This window comes from Gopherus evgoodei, chromosome 4 (assembly GCF_007399415.2).
Source record: "Gopherus evgoodei ecotype Sinaloan lineage chromosome 4, rGopEvg1_v1.p, whole genome shotgun sequence".
Taxonomy (NCBI): Eukaryota; Metazoa; Chordata; order Testudines; family Testudinidae; genus Gopherus; species Gopherus evgoodei.
The window spans coordinates 56,288,531-56,305,390 of NC_044325.1; the positions used below are offsets into that span (position 1 = coordinate 56,288,531).

General features: G+C 42.5%; 1 protein-coding gene across 2 annotated transcripts in view; it reads left to right on the plus strand.

Annotated features, from left to right (window-relative positions):
* Positions 1-971: 971 nt before the first annotated feature.
* Positions 972-16,860, plus strand: part of STXBP6 (syntaxin binding protein 6) — a 239,358-nt gene continuing 223,469 nt past the window's right edge. Inside the window, exon 1 of one of the 2 annotated variants that reach the window (XM_030559362.1) lies at positions 972-1,055. The gene's annotated coding sequence lies outside the window, so the exon portion shown is untranslated. Of the gene's footprint in view, positions 1,056-1,193; positions 1,249-16,860 lie in introns of those variants that run through there. The other variant, XM_030559363.1, reaches the window with a different exon arrangement.

A 16,860-nucleotide genomic window follows, 5' to 3' on the forward strand; every position in this document is an offset into this window, starting at 1 on the left:
ACAGAAAAAGTTGTAGGATCAGGGCCTACATTGGTAGTTACTGTTCTTCCTACCGTAACATTATCCATTGCTGTTTAAGATTCAGTCCCTGAATTCATTCAATAAGGCAAAAATTCCTTCCCATACTGATTTGCATTCTGTCACTAGGTGGGTATAATGTCAACTTTTCTCAGCAAATTTAGTATTGTGAAGCTTATGACACAGAAAACTAGAATTACATTTTCTAAATGAATTCCATGTTGTTTGGATTTCAAATATCTTCAAAAAATTTTTAATTCCACACTTAAGACCCAGCCCTGCAAACATGCCAGTTGTCTCCCTGAATGCAACTCATTTGTGAAGCCACTCAGGTTCATAGGTGTTTGCTTAAGACTCCTCTAAGCTGCTCCTGTACCAATAAATCTCCTTTTCTGGGAAGTCAACAAAGGCCACATCCTGCAATTACTATAGTGCAAATTGCGAAATTTTGTCTAAAGCAAAAATGTTTTTGTTTAAAATAGGTTTCCGTTGAAAAAGCAAAATATTCTACCTTTTTTACTCAAAACCTGTGCCTTTTTTTTAATGGACTTTTTTGGGAAAGTTTCTGTTTTGTCAAAATAGCCATTTTGTTGGGGGCAAAAAAGTTTGGATAGATTTTTTTGGCCAGCTCCAATTTTTAACCACAGCGTTACTGAGTCTAAGGCCCAGATCCTGAAAGGTATTTAGGCACATAACTCTCCTTGATTTCTCTTTGTCGATTTCAAGGCAATCAGTCTTCCTTTAGCTTTTCTCAACCTTGCTCGCTTGGGATCCGGCACCTTCTCCCTCCGCTGGAAAGTCCCAAACCCGAAGTGAGCTCTTGGAGCGATCGCAGTTCGCATGGGCCGGGAAGGGGGTGTGTGTGGGGGAGCAGTTCGCGCTCTGGATTGGCTCAGCACCCGCACGTGAGGCTGCACTCACGCTTCTGGGCTGACAGCTGGGTGGCAGCCCGGCCGCTGAGATTCAGTGAGTGAGTACTGGAGTGGGCAGCAGAGCGCGCTCAGCCCGGAGAGCAGCGTCAGGATCCGGGCACAAAGGTAGATCTGCCCGCGGCCACTGCTGCTTTGCCCCGCTGCAGCCGGGAGTTACGCGTGGCAGGGCTGCTGCAGCTGCAGTAGTTGCTGGAGGGCGGGGGAGGCTTTGCTATTTCCAGTGTAACTTGCTGGCAGCAGCAGCAGCCTGTGTCAGGCAGTTGAGCTGCCCTGAAGTTCATGTTGTGCAGAGGCTCCGGTGAGTGGCCGCCCCGCTGGGTTCGCTTTTTCCGGGTGTGCTGGGTTTGGACGCTGCCGGGCGATGTTCTCCCGCGAAGTATGAAGAAGTAGCAGCCCCGAGAGTGAAGGATTAAACCGCCTTTGGAAGCCCACATATGCCAATCCTGGAAGGGTTTGTGGCCCGCGCTGGGGCTCGTTATCCCATTGTAAACGCAGTCCGGCTTTCCTTCTAGGAAAACCACATTGTTACGTGTTGCGATCAGGCTCTGGCTTGGAGAGAGCAGCCTGGGATGGGGCGTTTTTAAGGGCCAGATCCTGTCCCCTTGATGTCCGTGTTACAGTTCCCATTGCAGTCAGGGGGTTCGGAGCCATATAGCCTGACGGCATTTCTGCGTTGGTATTTACTGCAGCAAAAGTTACATATTTACAAGCGGATAGTTTGGGTTTCTAGTGTCTGATTGTGGCTTTTATTTTTCTTGCAAAGTGTTTTGTTTGCTAGTTACACGGGATGGGGTGAGATCTTTGCGTGGGGGTTGGGGGCTGGGAAGGCGGACACCTCAGCTCAGAGTTTGGAGTTGGCGGCAGCTCCCGTAGAAATCAGGACAGCGTCCCTGGAGCTATTGGCGTAACCAAAATCAGAGTGTGACCCAGTTTGTCTACCCTTGGCCTCTACACTCTAAGGCTTTGAAAGCGGACAAGAAGAAGAGCGGGAGAGAAGGCTCCTGTGGTCTTCACCTTCCCCCCTTCTTGGGATCTTTCTGCTCAGTAACTGAATATGCTTTTCCTATAGCAGAGAAGGGATGTTAAAGGTAGAGACTGCTAGTAGGGAATTGTTCCAGATATGCTTATGTAGTCTAGAAATGGTCATTTTCCCTCATCTCCTACTGATGAGATTCTTAAAGGAATAAAGATAAGGATAAAAATAAGTATATAATGGTTTAAACTGCTGTGTGTGTTTCTTATAAAATGTTAAAACAATACACTTGATTGGCAAGGTTACATTTGTTCACCGTTATGTTGCTTGTTCACTGTTTTCCTTTTCATCTAGGGTGGACAGTGCCACTAGATTTGTAAGCCTCATTCAGTGGTGCTGTTAAGATCCAAAACACTGCAATGGAATCTTTGCATTTAAAACAAAAAAAATTTGTCAATCTGTTCCTTCCCTGTCTACCTTTTGTGGCTTAAGTTAGTCACCTGAATGTCCAATCTCTGCTAATGTGAATGATCTCTCAGGAATGCCTTCATTTTATCCTTTGTCTAACTTTATTGTGAGGCAGAGGTGATGTTATCAACACTCTCTGCAATTTAACGAAGAAATTAACAAATTCAATACTCTGCAGTTTAACAGAGAAATTCTTAAGAATCTCTCATCCTAGGTCATATGACAAGAAGAGTGCTGGCATCTCCTCAGGTATTCTGCTGTTCCTATTCAAAAGGAAGAACAGACTCTTCCATCTTTCCTTATTGAAATTGGAGGAAGGGCAATGCATTACCTTGAGTCTCCTCTGCTAGGTGTATCTAATCAAGGCTGCAGCACACTTCTGTGGAGGAGGTCATTAAAACCTCCTGTCTCTCTTCTTCTGTCCTTTAGGTGACAGGAAAGGAACAGGCATAGCATTGGTTAAACTGGATAACTAAACAGCACTGGACATTTAGCAAAAGACAGTTTCCCCCACCCTCCATCTCTGTAATTTTCCTGTGTCGTCTTAATGGCAGTGTTCTTCATAGGTGTAGATAGCTATTCTAATGTCATTTAACCACTGTCCCCAAAAAGAAAATAAATTCCCCTTGAAGGAGACAACAGAAAAGAAACCCCAGTGATGGTATAACCATGTAGATGTTCAAATAGGAAGCTCTTTCCTCACTTTTTGTCAAGACTGGATAATTTAACAGCTCTTTCAGCCAAGGGAGGAATGTGATGGGGGAATGTGGAAGCCATTATCTCTAAGAATTAGTCCTACAGACAAACTTCCTGGAGTTGTTGATATGTCTCTTTGCCTCCGGGTCAAAGATCCTGATCAGTAAAATGAAAATTTGCATTAAAATGAAAGTTACAGTGTTTGCATTCAGAGATTACATAATGATGTGTTCTTAGGGCCTTTTTCAGATAAGTAGATTTTTCTTCTTGTATCTCAGACTCAGTTCAGCTTATTTTCCTGTAAGGAGGTCCATGATTTTTCAGCAGTACGTGTTGAAAACAGACGATGGGTTGACAATAATTAGCTGTTTAGGGAGTTCTTATGTGATTGGTTTTTTTTGGTGTTCTTTGTAATCTCCCATGATACTTCAAACTTTGTATATTTTGGCCAGTTGAACTTTAAAAGAGAAATGTTCCCTGAGAAGTTTATGAATTCTGCATTGTCTTTGTTGTGTTTAATAGGTTACACTATAGCATTCAGAAACAATTAAGAGGAGATGAATGTACTTTGTCCCTCTTTGGGGTTTTTTATTGGGAGAGAGGGAGTGGTAACAAACAAACATGTCAGGTCCATTTTCTACATGTTATGTACATGCTCTCTAGAGTTAAATAAATAAAAGCCTGTTCACTGATGAATCTAGATAGAAAAACTGTAACTACTGTTATCGCTCTAATTTTTTTTTTGGTGTATTCTTAAGCTATCTAAAGTAGTGGTGGATTTTTCTCTCTCCCCTCCCGCCCAACTTTGGCATTTACACATCAGAGAGTGGTTTGTTTAAGGCTGTTCTCAGCAGTGTTGGACAAAAATGTTTGCATCTCAGCTTTGGTATGTCTTCCCCCCCCCCCCCGGATTTGATGGAGAGCAGGAGGCAGAAGGCTGCCATAGTCTTAATATCACATTAGCTGTACAATTCTGTAGTGTATATGGCAAAGACATCCAAGTGTTTCCTGGACCCAATTTTCCTAGACTGTGAAGCTTAGGGCTGGTCTGCACTAGGGGCGGGGGGAATCGATCTAAGATACGCAACTTCAGCTACGTGAATAGCTGAAGTCGAAGTATCTTAGATTGATTTACCTCTCGTCCTCATGGCACGGGATTGACGTCCGCAGCTCCCCCTGTCGACTCCGCTGCCACAGTTCGTGCTGGTGGAGTTCCGGAGTCGACAGGAGCGTGTTTGAGGATCGATATATCGCGTCTCATCGATTGTCTCATCGATCCCCAAGAAATCAATCGCTACCTGCCGATACAGTGGGTAGTCTAGACGTACCCTTAGGAACATTGTGGAGCTCAAGATGTGTGTGAGTTGAAGCACTCGTAGGCCTGGTCTACACTACGCGTTTAAACCGATTTTAGCAGCGTTAAACCGATTTAACGCTGTACCCATCCACACAATGAGGCCCTTTATATCGATATAAAGGGCTCTTTAAATCGGTTTCTGTACTCCTCCCAAACAAGAGGAGTAGTGCTAAAATTGGTATTACTGTATCGGATTAGGGTTAGTGTGGCCGCAAATTGACGGTATTGGCCTCCGGGTGGTATCCCACAATGCACCACTGTGACCGCTCTGGAAAGCAATCTGAACTCGGATGCACTGGCCAGGTAGACAGGAAAAGCCCCTCGAACTTTTGAATTTCATTTCCTGTTTGTGCAGCGTGGAGCTCTGATCAGCATGGGTGGCAATGCAGTCCCAAATCCAAAAAGAGCTCCAGCATGGACCGTACGGGAGATACTGGATCTGATGGCTGTATGGGGAGACAAATCTGTTCTATCAGAGCTTTGTTAAAGAAAATGAAATGCCAAAGCATTTGAAAAAAATCTCCAGGCTATGATACAGAGTCCACAGCACAGTGCTGCGTGACAAGCGTAACGGAAAGCCAAAGAATCAAATAGATGCTCCTGGAGGGAGGGAGGGAGGGAGGGGGTACTGAGGACTCCAGCTATCCCACAGTCCCCAGCAGTCTCCAAAAAGCATTTGCATTCTTGGCTGAGCTCTCCATGCTGGTAGGGTCAAACACATTGTCCGGGGTGGTTCAGGGTATAGCTCGTCAATTTACCCCTTCCCCCCCCGGTGAAAGAAAAGGGAAAAAAATCGTTTATTGACTTTTTTCAATGTCACCCTATGTCTACTGCATGCTGCTGGTAGACGCGATGCTGCGGCAGTAAAGAGCAGTATCCGCTCCTCTTCCCTCCCTGGTGGCAGACGGTACAATATGGTTGCTATCTGCTGAGTGCTCCTGGCTGGCCTCAAGTGAGGCCAGCCGGGGGTGCCTGGGTAAAAATAGGAATGACTCCCGGTCATTCCCAGTAGATGGTACAGAATGGCTGGTAACCATCTTCATCATAGCAACTGGGGGCTGAACTCCATCATCCCCCTCCCTTTCATGTGTAAAGAAAAGATTCTGTACTGCCTGGACTATCATAGCAGCGGGATGCTGGGCTCCTCTCCCCCACACCGCTTAATGTCCTGCCTGGACTAATAGCAGTTGGAGGCTGCTTCCTCCTCATTTTATCTCACTAACAAGTCAGTGTTTCTTATTCCTGCATTCTTTATTACTTCATGACACAAATGGGGGGGACACTGGCACGGTAGTCCAGGAAGGTTGGGGGAGGACGGAAGCAACGGGTGGGGTTGTTGCAGAAGCACCCCCCGTGAATGGCATGCGGCTCATCATTTCTGTGGGATCTGACACGGAGCAGCTGTGCTCTCTGGTTCTCTGATACACTGGTTCTCTAGTACACTTGCCCCATATTCTAGGCAGGACTGACTCTATTTTTAGATACCATAAAGGAGGGATTGACTTGGGGAGTCATTCCCATTTTTGTCTTTGTGTCCCCGGCCGACCTCAGCCAGGGGCACTCATGACAGCAGCAGACAGTACAGAAGAGATAACCGTCATCTCAAATGGCGCAGCAGACGGTACAGAACGACTGATAACCGTCTCTGCTGTCATGCAAAGGCAAGTGAATGTTGCTGTGTAGCGCTGCAGTATCGCCTCTGTTAGCGGCATCCAGTACACATACAGTGACAGTAAAAAAAAAAAAAAAAAAAAAAAGGGCTGAACGGGTTCTATGGTTGCCGTGCTATGGCATCTGCCTGGGCAATCCAGGGAAAAAGGGCGCGAAATGATTGTCTGCCGTTGCTTTCCCGGAGGAAGGAATGACTGACGACATTTACCCGGAACCACCTGCGACAATGATTTTTGCCCCATCAGGCACTGGGATCTCAACCCAGAATTCCAAGGGGCGGGGGAGACTGTGGGAACTATGGGATAGCTACGGAATAGCTACCCACAGTGCAACGCTCCAGAAATTGACGCTAGCCTCGGACCATGGACGCACACCACCGAATTAATGTGCTTAGTGTGGCCGCGTGCACTCGACTTTATACAATCTGTTTTACAAAACCGGTTTATGTAAAATCGGAATAATCTCGTAGTGTAGACATATCTGTAGATCTTCCAATTAATTTGTGTCTTGAAGCTATACACTCTGGACAGTTTACAAATCCACCTACATGGTGGATTGCTGTACAGTAACTCCTCATTTAATGTCCTCCCGCTTAATGTTGTTTCAAAGTTACATCGCTGCTTTATTAGGGAGCATGCGCGTTTACAGTTGTGCAATGCTCCCTTATAATGTCATTTGGATGCCTGCTCTGTCCACTGCTTGTAAGATTCTGTGGAAGAGCAGCGATTTTACAAAGGAGCACTGCACAAGTTCCAATTCTCCGCTTCCTCCCCCTCCCTCCCAGCGCTTTCCCCACTGGCGCTTAGGACTTTCTGGGCAGGAGAGGGAGGAGTAGGGAAGCACTGTGTTTCCGCTCCCCCGCTCCCTCCCAGAAAGTCCTAAGCATTGCTAAACAGTCCTAAGCGCCACCTAACAGCTTTCTCAAAGGGAGAGGGAGGAGCGGAGACGCAGTGCTTCCCCAGTCCTCCACCTCCCTCTCAGGGCTTCACGCTTAACAGCTGTTTGGCGGCACTTAGGACTTTCTGGGAGGAGGTGGAGAAGGGAAGTGCCACGTCTCCGCTTCCACTTCCCCTCCCTCCCAGAAAGTCCTAAGCGCCACCAAACAGCTGTTTAGTGGTGCTTAGGACTTTGGGGGGGGAAAGGAGCAAGGATGTGGTTGCTCCGGAGAGGAGGTGGAGTGGGGGTGGGAAGAGGTGGGCCTGGAGACTCCCCCAGCAAAGTCAGCGCCTGTTCTTCTCCGGGGAAGCTGCAATTGCTGCTGCGAAGGTGCTTCCTAGTGTCCTTGCCTGCAGCGGGCTGTGCCTGTGTGGGGTAAGCCAGGGGCACTTCCCAACCACAGTACAGTACTGTACAGTATATAGTGCCTTTTGTCTGCCCAAAACAAATTTCCTTGGAACCTAACCCTCCACATTTACATTAAATCTTATGGGAAAATTGGATTCATTTAACATCGTTTCACTTAAAGTTGCATTTTTCAGGAACATAACTACAATGTTAAGTGAGGAGTTACTGTATGTACAACCACACTGATCCTAGCTATACTGGTGAATGTAAATAAGGCAGCTTAACTTCCACTTTAACTTTTTGTGAATTAGCAAGTAACTGAGATCTACATATATAACCTGAGGGCAATGCAACATCTTACCACTAATAATAAATCTTTGGGGTGTTTTTTTTGTTTTTAAAACCTCTTCTAGGCACCTGGTTAATAGAAAACAACTAAACCAATATTTTGAAAATAGGTGTCATATTCCAGATAAATCCCCACATGCTCTGGAGAGTAGAGCAAAATGGAAATGGACACTACCGCATACAATAAATAGTCCTTTCTGATGTACAATAAAACTACAGCATAAAATAAAGGAAGAAAAAGGTAGAACTGTGCCCTGAAGGATGCCATAGGCCATGTAGATATGGAAGTGTTCAAAAAAAGGCCCTGAGTCCAATCCTCTCAGAAATATCCCAGAAATAGTAACTAGTTCTGTAGGGTTTTTTTGGATCTAAGATACCACAACAGAAGTGACCGTGGTTTTTCAGGAAAACAGGTACTATGTTCGTTAAGGCTATATATAGCAGAAGTAAAATTGGAAAGGACATTCACTAAGCAATAATCACAATGACAAGATTTGTGAAATAGTGTACTCGTAAGGTAAAGTGGTCTATCTTTTTTTTTTTTTGCTCCTTGGCCCTTTGTAAAATGCAGGTATTTGAGCAATAACTTCTCCTTTAAGCCCTTGTCACTTTATTTGGCAATCTATTAAAGTGTGCTTCCTTTCCTTTCTCTAACGAGGACTTGTTGCTGCAATTCCATTAACTTTTTGCATACTTCTTGTTTGTGACGTTCTAATTCTTCATGGTTGAGCATTAAGGCAAAATTCTGTTTTATCACTTTCTTAAACAGGTTTCTTTATAAATGAAGGCCTCCCTCATGTTTGCAGTATTGTTGTAGCTGTGTTGGTCCCAGGATATGAGACACACAAGGTCGGTGAGGTAATATGTTTTATTGGACCAACTTCTTTTGCTGAGAGACAAGCTTTTGAACTGCCATAACAACAGATGCTAAACCTGCAACTGTATTTTCACTGCTATGATGATTGATATGCCATCCTGCCCTATAACACTCCTTTCAAGGTTCAGGGGTCCTACATATGCCTATCAAAACATGTGGTGAACTTCATCCAGTGCCCCAACACAACTATGTGGGTGAAACTAGACAATCACTGTGGTCTTGAATGAACTCAACATAGGGTATTTTGTCTTATTTTTCTGGTATCTAAAGGTTGACCCAAGGCAGCTTACATCAACCTACTTATGTCAGTGTCTACACTAGAATGCTGCATTCACCGAAGTAATTCCCCCCTCCTTCGACATAACTGCATCTACACAATAGGTGTAGCGCTTATATTGATGTACTTAGGGGGGTGCAATGTCCACATGGACACTGTTAGTTACATCACCTGTTGGCTGTCAGTCCTGAGTGGGGCTGACAGGTGGAGCCTCTCCCTCTTGCCTTGGCGCTGACAACCCAAGCTGTGGTAGGAGCCAGCTCTGAGTTCCATGCAGGGCTGACAGGCTCCACCTGTTAGTGTCCCGCAATGCCCCATTTCAGTTGATTCTCACCAGGAGTGCTTCCACCTGCACCACTAACAGAAGGAGCACGAAATTGTAGTGGACTTAAGTTGACTTAATTTTGTAGTGTTGACAAGGCCTAAATGGGCAAACACTTTTCACAAACAGTTGCTCCATATGTGACCTCTCCATCCTCAACCTCAGAGGAAGCCTGATTCAAAAAAGGATTTGATACTTGCACAAGAATATCTGCATTAAATTAGCTAAGACAAAAAAATGAGGGCAGCTATTTCCATATTTTGGGTTATAAACAAGAAAGGTCAGGAAGGAATTTCACAAATTCCATGATGTAATATTTATGCAACAGGTCCGGCATGTTGCATGAGACTTCACATCCTTTGGTGACAATTGCACTGAGTTTTAAAAATTAGTGATAAAGGAAGCAAATTAGATTTTTTGGATACTATTTTTTACTCTTCTTTTCAGTGTTTAGTCTTCAGTTTACATAATGAAACTAGATTAGTCTTGTTGTCTGGTTTTTATTCATCAGCACAGTGCTGGTCTGTTTGGCTTTGTAATGTTGTTTGTCAGGGCTAGTCATTTTTTTGTCATGGTTTCAGTTTCTTGGTTAAGGTACAGTCAAGGTCCAGACTTCAGAGAAAATAACACAGCCCCCCCAGTAATGAGAATAAGCAAATAAAAAGATTTCAGGGACCATTCAGGGTCTGGCAGTTTTTATTTGGTCTGCAGTCTGCCTGTTGACTACCTTTGGTGTAGGTTATAAATATGTATTTGCACTTGCTAGGCCCTAGAGGATAATGTTTAGATTACAAAGCTATATAATTTTAAAAAATAATGTAAACACTTCTGTGTTAAAGCTGTGAAATTCTGGCATGGATGCTAATACCCCTTAAACTCACTGACATGGGTGTCAACTTTACATTGAATTTTCTGACACTTGATAATGGCATGATCTTAACTGTTTTAAAGGAGTTTTTTTTTAAATGGTTATATACATTTGTTTATGTGCATGCATCCATTGCTGAAGCATCTGAGCCCTTTAACAACAAAACAAACATGCTATTTAAAAAATGGAGGAGGTTTTACTGAAAAAAAAATTATTAAAATCTTTAACTGAAGTGGTTTTATTAAAAACCAAAAACTATACTTTTGGCTTTTTAAATAAAAAGCCCAGTTGAAAGGTGAAAGTTGAGAATACTTTCAGGAAACATTCCCAAAATGTTCCCATTGTTTTCTATACAAAAATAAGAAACGTGGCTTAACAGCTGTGTCAAATAAAATAAAGCCTCTTTTGTTATTCCTTGGTTGTAGAAGAGAAATTAAATATTTCGGGGGTAGGAGGAAATGAAGTGCTCATCGTTATTCTTGTAGCTCCTTTGTCACGGCTCTGGACAATGTCTTGGGACCTGATCCTCCTTATACTTACATATGTAACTTTACTCATGAATACTCTATTGACTTAAACAGATGAGGGTGTAAATTACGCATCTATATCTATGCAGGATTTGGCTCTCATTAAACATACGATACAGTTGGTCAAATAGGGCTTGATCCTGCCTTCGCTGTAGTTAAGAGCAAAACTCTCAGTAATTTTGAGTGAGGGACAGACACCATAATGGGAGGGAAAACAGATTTGTGAATGTATTTTTGAACAAATGCTTTGAGTTAGAATTGTTACTGTGTTTGTGGGGAATCACACTCCGTAGATCCCTGGATGATTTTTGTATATTTATAAAATTGTTCATGAATCCCTTCAGAGTTTCAGGAACCTTTGCCAGAAGTTTATTATTTGATCATTTATCTGTAGGGTGACCAGATGTCCTGATATTAGGGGAGTTTGTTTTATACACAAAATTATACTCTATCTTCCCCCAGCCTCTGAAAAAAAAAATGTCCTGGTTTTTCACAGTTGCTATCTGGGCATCCTACTTGTCTGCTGTTTGTTATCTGGTAAGTGAGCAGGAACCCCAAGGGGCTGGTTGCTCACCACAGAGAGCAGTAGCTGGAGTGAAGAAGCCATAGACTGAAAATTGTTCATTTGAAATGTTTTTGAAAAATTGTAGATACAATTTAGTGACTTCGCTTTGTTCACATATTCTGTCTAATTTTTTATTCCAAAGTTATTCAACCACAGTAGTTTAACTTCAGTTAACGAGAGCAAATATGTGTAGTGGGGGAGGGAATTGCCAGTGTTCTCTGACATTATTCCATGTAACGTTCTTCAGGAGTCTTCTGGGGAATGTTACTGTGCTACATGTGTAACATTACCAGACTATTACGCAGTGCATTTCATCTGAGGCTGTCAGAGCATTTTATAAATATTAATTCAGCCTTTCAATATCCTAAGACTTAGGTGGGTATTGCTGATGAGGAAACTGAGAAATTTTCCGTGCAAATTGGGAGTGAGTCAGTTGATTGCAATTGTGTGCTTGTGGATTTACACTGAGTGTAGAATTTTGTCTAGTTAGTAGCATAAAAGTTTCTTTTCCTTCCAATATAATAAAAAAGTTTCTTGAGCGGTGGGAAGAATTTTCACTCAGTTTATTGAGAACAGTTGGTTTCAAGAAAAAATAATCTTGGATTCAGGTTTGCGTGTATTATTCCATATGTGGGCGGTGTCTCTATGGCCAAAAATGGCGACAGTAACTGAGTCTTATCCTGTACTAGTCTATTAGATATATTTGTGCAGAGCAAATAGGGAAAAAAGTAAACAAAATTTGTAGTTCAATGGGTGAGTAATATAAGTGGCTCACATTCTGATTTTGTATGAGGGTATTTGAGGACTAGTTTCTGCCCTGGTAATTAGGCTTAAGGTCATTTGTTTGCACACTTCCTTTTGTTAATAAAGGAGTAAACAGTGTATATAGTACTCCCTCTATTGCCCCTTCTATATGCATTTATTTAGTGACCTCTCAATATAGGAGTGTCCAAAGTTCAATTTTTAGATCAGTTTTGGTTTGTGTACGTTTTTTTTCTTGAGTGTTTTCAGAATAATTCACGTGAATGTGACTCTTCTTTCACCACACACCAAAATGGTTTTGAGTCCAATATATGAAACAGAGGTGCAATCTCATGAAAAGTTGTGGAGGGGATTAATTGTGAATTCCTATGATCTGTCACAATTGAAAGGGAACATCAAGACGGTAATAAAAGCTGCAGGCATGGGAAAGGATGGGTCAGCAAAAACATGTTCTCTTGAATCCCTCTTCTCCCCACCCTATGTGCTTTGCATTAAGAAAAACTGTAACTTTATGTTGGACCTCTTGTGATGGTAAGAGGAGAGATGCTGATGGAAGTGTGCCGCAATCCCACCACCAACACACATAAGAATGAGAGAGCAGGGCACAGACAAAGTGCAACAAATATTCTTTTAATAAGGAGGCATGGGAAACTTCAGAGGAGCCTTAGTTAATTTTGATTAACTTTTGTGCAAAGTTAATTACACATTTCCTCACCCAGGCCACTTTGTTTCACCTGCAGCTCTTCCGGTGAAACAAACCAGCTCTTTCTGTTGCTGAACTTCCCCTCTCCAATCTGATCTCTTTCAGCACCACTCATCAGCCCTCTCTCTCATGCCTTGTCATTCAACTTTTCAGTGAGTTCTAGTTCATCAATGTTGATGACTTTTTGTCTACTCTCAGTCCTTTCCCTTCTTCCACTGATATGGTTGTGGTTTCTCTCCATGCTTCACTATCCTCCACCCTTGACTCTCTTGCCCATCTCTCCCATTGCAAGATCTGCCCTACCAACGCCCAGCCTTGGCTAATCCCCAACATCTGCTGCCTTTGCTCCTTGTTTCCGGCTGCACCTATGTCTAAGGGCATGTCTACACTTGCCATTTAGAGCGGGGAAAAAGTCCCTTTTTCGTGCAAAAACTATGGGAGCACCTACACTTGCCAGTGACTTTTTTGTGGTGAAACTCAGAATTTCACTGCAAAAAGAAATCCACCTCCACGAGAGGCATACAGTTCTTACCAGTGATGCTTTTGCAGTAATGTGCAAGTGAAGACACGTTCTGCCTGTTTACAGAGCTTTTAGTCTCCTGAGGATATCCTACGGTGCCTAGGTGACCACTCTGGCCTGCAGCTCTGATACCAGGTAAACAGACATCTCCCTCTCTGCCTGTGAAGCCCTGGGAACTTTGAAACTCCCCTTCCTGTTTTCTTGGCAAGTTCTCACTTATCATCTAGCCAGCAGAGCAACTGATACCCTGCTTGGAGCAACTGGAGCTGATCAGTGTTTGGGGAGAGGAGGCTGTGCAGGGACCCAGGATGCCCCATGATCACAGGCGCTGACTTCCCCCTCTTTCCCATGGGTGCTGGACATCTGCAAGTGTAGCCAAGCCCTAGATGAGGGACTGAGGCACAGCGAGGCTAAGTTACTTTCCCCCAATCACACAGGAAGTCTCTGGACAAGCAGGGACTTCAAACTAGATCTCCCAAGTCTTAGGTTAGTGCCCTAGCTATTTTATCATCCTTCCAGAAAACTGGAAGAGTCCTAATGTTGTGCCAGCATTCTGAGAGTGCAAGTGGAATGACCTAGGTAACTATAGGTTGGTTAGCCTGACATCAATTCCAGGCTAAACCATGGAAATGGGATGCAATTAATAAAGAATTAAGACAAGAATAAAATTAGTATGTGTCAGTAGAGAAAATAGGTCTTGTCAAACAAACCTGATTTAATTCCTTGGTGAAATTACAAGTTTGTGTTTGTTAAAGATAACTGCATAGATGTAATATAGAGACACAAAGTGGATAAGGTAATATCTTTCATTAGACCAGCTTCTGTTGGTGAGACAAGCATTTAAGCCAGGGGTCAGCAACCTTTCAGAAGAGGTGTGCGGAGTCTTCATTTATTCACTCTAATTTAAGGTTTCATGTGCCATTAATATATTTTAACATTTTTAGAAGGTCTTTCTATAAGTCTATAATAACTAAACTATTGTCTGTAAAGTAAATAAGGTTTTTTAAATGTTTAAGAAGCTTCACTTAAAATTAAATTAAAATGCAGAGCCCTCCAGACCGGTGGTGAGGACCTGGGCAGTGTGAGTGCCACTGAAAATCAGCTCGTGTGCTGCCTTCAGCACACGTGCCATAGGTTGCCTGCCCCCGGTTTAAGCTTACAAAGAGCTGTTCTTCAGGTCTCCATGTAGATGTACTTTTTAACAGATGTATGACTTATAATTGCACAACATTCTGATTAAAAAAAATTAGCCCTACATTGTATCAATAAAGCAAAAAATAGATTAAGAACTGACTAACAGATCACAAAAGGAGTCTTCTGCAGCGAATTATCATTTGAATGGGAGTATTTCTATTGGAGTTTTGCAGGAATTGATGTTAGACCTCAATTTTCATCAACAGCCTGAAATTAAGTATAACATTGCCAATCTTTCTGTCATCAGCAATTTAAAAAAAAAATCAGTAGCAAAGTGGTAAATAATGATGAGGACTGGGTGGACATGCAGAGTGATCTGGGTATTTGGATTGCTTGGTAACCTGGACCCATTCAGACAAAAGGCATTTTAGTACAGCCAAATGTGAATAAGAAATGCAGGCCATATCTACAGAATGGGGGACTGTATCTTGGAAAGCAGTGACTCTGAAAAGGATTTATGGTTATAGTGGACAAACAACTGAATATGAGCTCCCAGTGTGATTCTGTGGCAAAAAGAGCCCATATGATCCTTGGATGTGTAAAGAGAATTGGGTGTGAGTAGCGAGGTGGGTTTTTTCATCTCTTTATGTGGCATTTGCGAGACTGATACTAGAATAGTGTGTGCAGTTCTGGTACCCATGTTTTAAAAAATCTGTTTAAAAACCAGAGTGTGTGTAATGAAGAACCACAAATTATTAAAAGGGTAGAGAAAATGCCTCACAGTGAGAAACTTAGGACATGTCTACAAGAGCTTTTTAATCTAGCAGAGAAAGTCATAAAAAGAACCAATGGCTGGAAGTTGATGCCAGACAAATTGAAATTAAGGATCGGGTACAGATTTTTCAGTGAGAGTAATTGACCATTGGAAGAAACTAGCAAGGAAAGTGGTGGATTTTCCATCACCTGAGGTCTTCAAATTCAGACAACTAGTTATGCTTTACTCAGACACGATACTAAGCTCACTACAGGGGTAACTTGGTGAAATGTAGTGGTCTGCCCCTTTTGGCCTTAACCTCTATGAACATTGCTGCATACTGTAGCCAAGAATTGAACTTCTTATCTGGTGAGGCTGTGGTGATGGTCACCATCTCGTGTTCAGCACAGGACTCTTATTATCCTGAAAGCACAGTTCTCTTCTCTTGCATGGTGTCCCCGTTGTTCAGGTAAACTGCCGTCTAGGCCCAAAGCACTTGAACTGCTCACTTGAATATACAGCTAAATAGTAACATCTATAGTAGAAAACTCAGAAGTGGAATAACTTCCTTAAAAATGTCTTTCCTCTCCTTAACTAACTTCCTATTTGATGTCCCTAGTTTAATTAACTTGGTTTCTTTTCCAACTTACAGATGCCCTCTCTTCTTGACATACAGAATAATTTAACTGATTGATTTCCTTTGATTCAGGATGTCTTAATTTTGAAAAGCAGAACTTAAATCAAATAAAAATTTCCCTAACTAAAGTATTTGAAAAGATCTCGTGTGTTTGTATAAAGATTGGAGAGCTAAATAAACCAAACTAATCTTTCTGGAACTTTTAAAATTGTGTTTCCACTGCATGAGACCTCACTGTTAAGGGTTAGTGGCTTGAGTGATATTGTGTATCGAGTGAATAATGTAAATCCTAGTAAATAACTTACTGATTGGGTTACTGTGGTGACACAATTTCTCTCTCTCCCCCCCCCTTCCTTCCCCCAACATAAAACTAAGGTACTTTTTGGAAGAGTAGGTTTATTAACCCCAGTATCCTGGCCTATTTCCAACTACATAATTGCTTTCTGCATAACTGAAGCTCCCCTTGGAGTTTTCATTGAAATTACTCTTAGAAAGCACATGTTGCTGCCATATTTTGCACTGCTGGTGGCTGAATAACCCTGTTGCTAAAGGGGTGTTGTCAACCTGTAATAAAGTCAATTTAAAAAATGAGTTGCAAGTAGTTCAGGCACTACACCTCCCTATGAGGTGTGGTTTTTGCAATCCTGTTTTTTTTTTTAAATATGTTTGTTCTTGTTTGTTACTATGTGAATGACTCTCTTGAAGGGGGTACTGACTCCTGTTTTCAGAGACCATGAGACTTCTATACACATTGCTTTCAAGTTTACTCCATGCATTTGACAACACCTAATCTTAGATGGTGTTTGTGACTCTAGTGGGTAAAAAGTTGAAGAAAAAAATTGTTTGAAAAGTTGACTAAAGCTCCTCGAAAGTTGAAAGGAAAGTCTCTTTAAAAAGAAATATCACAGTAAACACTGAGAGCAACACTAGTATTTTAGGGCAAGTCTACACTACAGGGCTACATTGGCGCCGCTGTACCATGTCTGGTGAAGACACACTATGCTGATAGGAGAGCATATCCTGCTGACATAGCGCCGGTGTGGATAGCAGAAAACTTGCATTGCTTGGGGAGTGGGGCAGTATAAGTTACTTCGACTTTACTGGTAGTGTAGACCTGCCCTTATTGTCTGCCTGTGAGCATGAGTCTTGCTTATGAGATCACTGGTA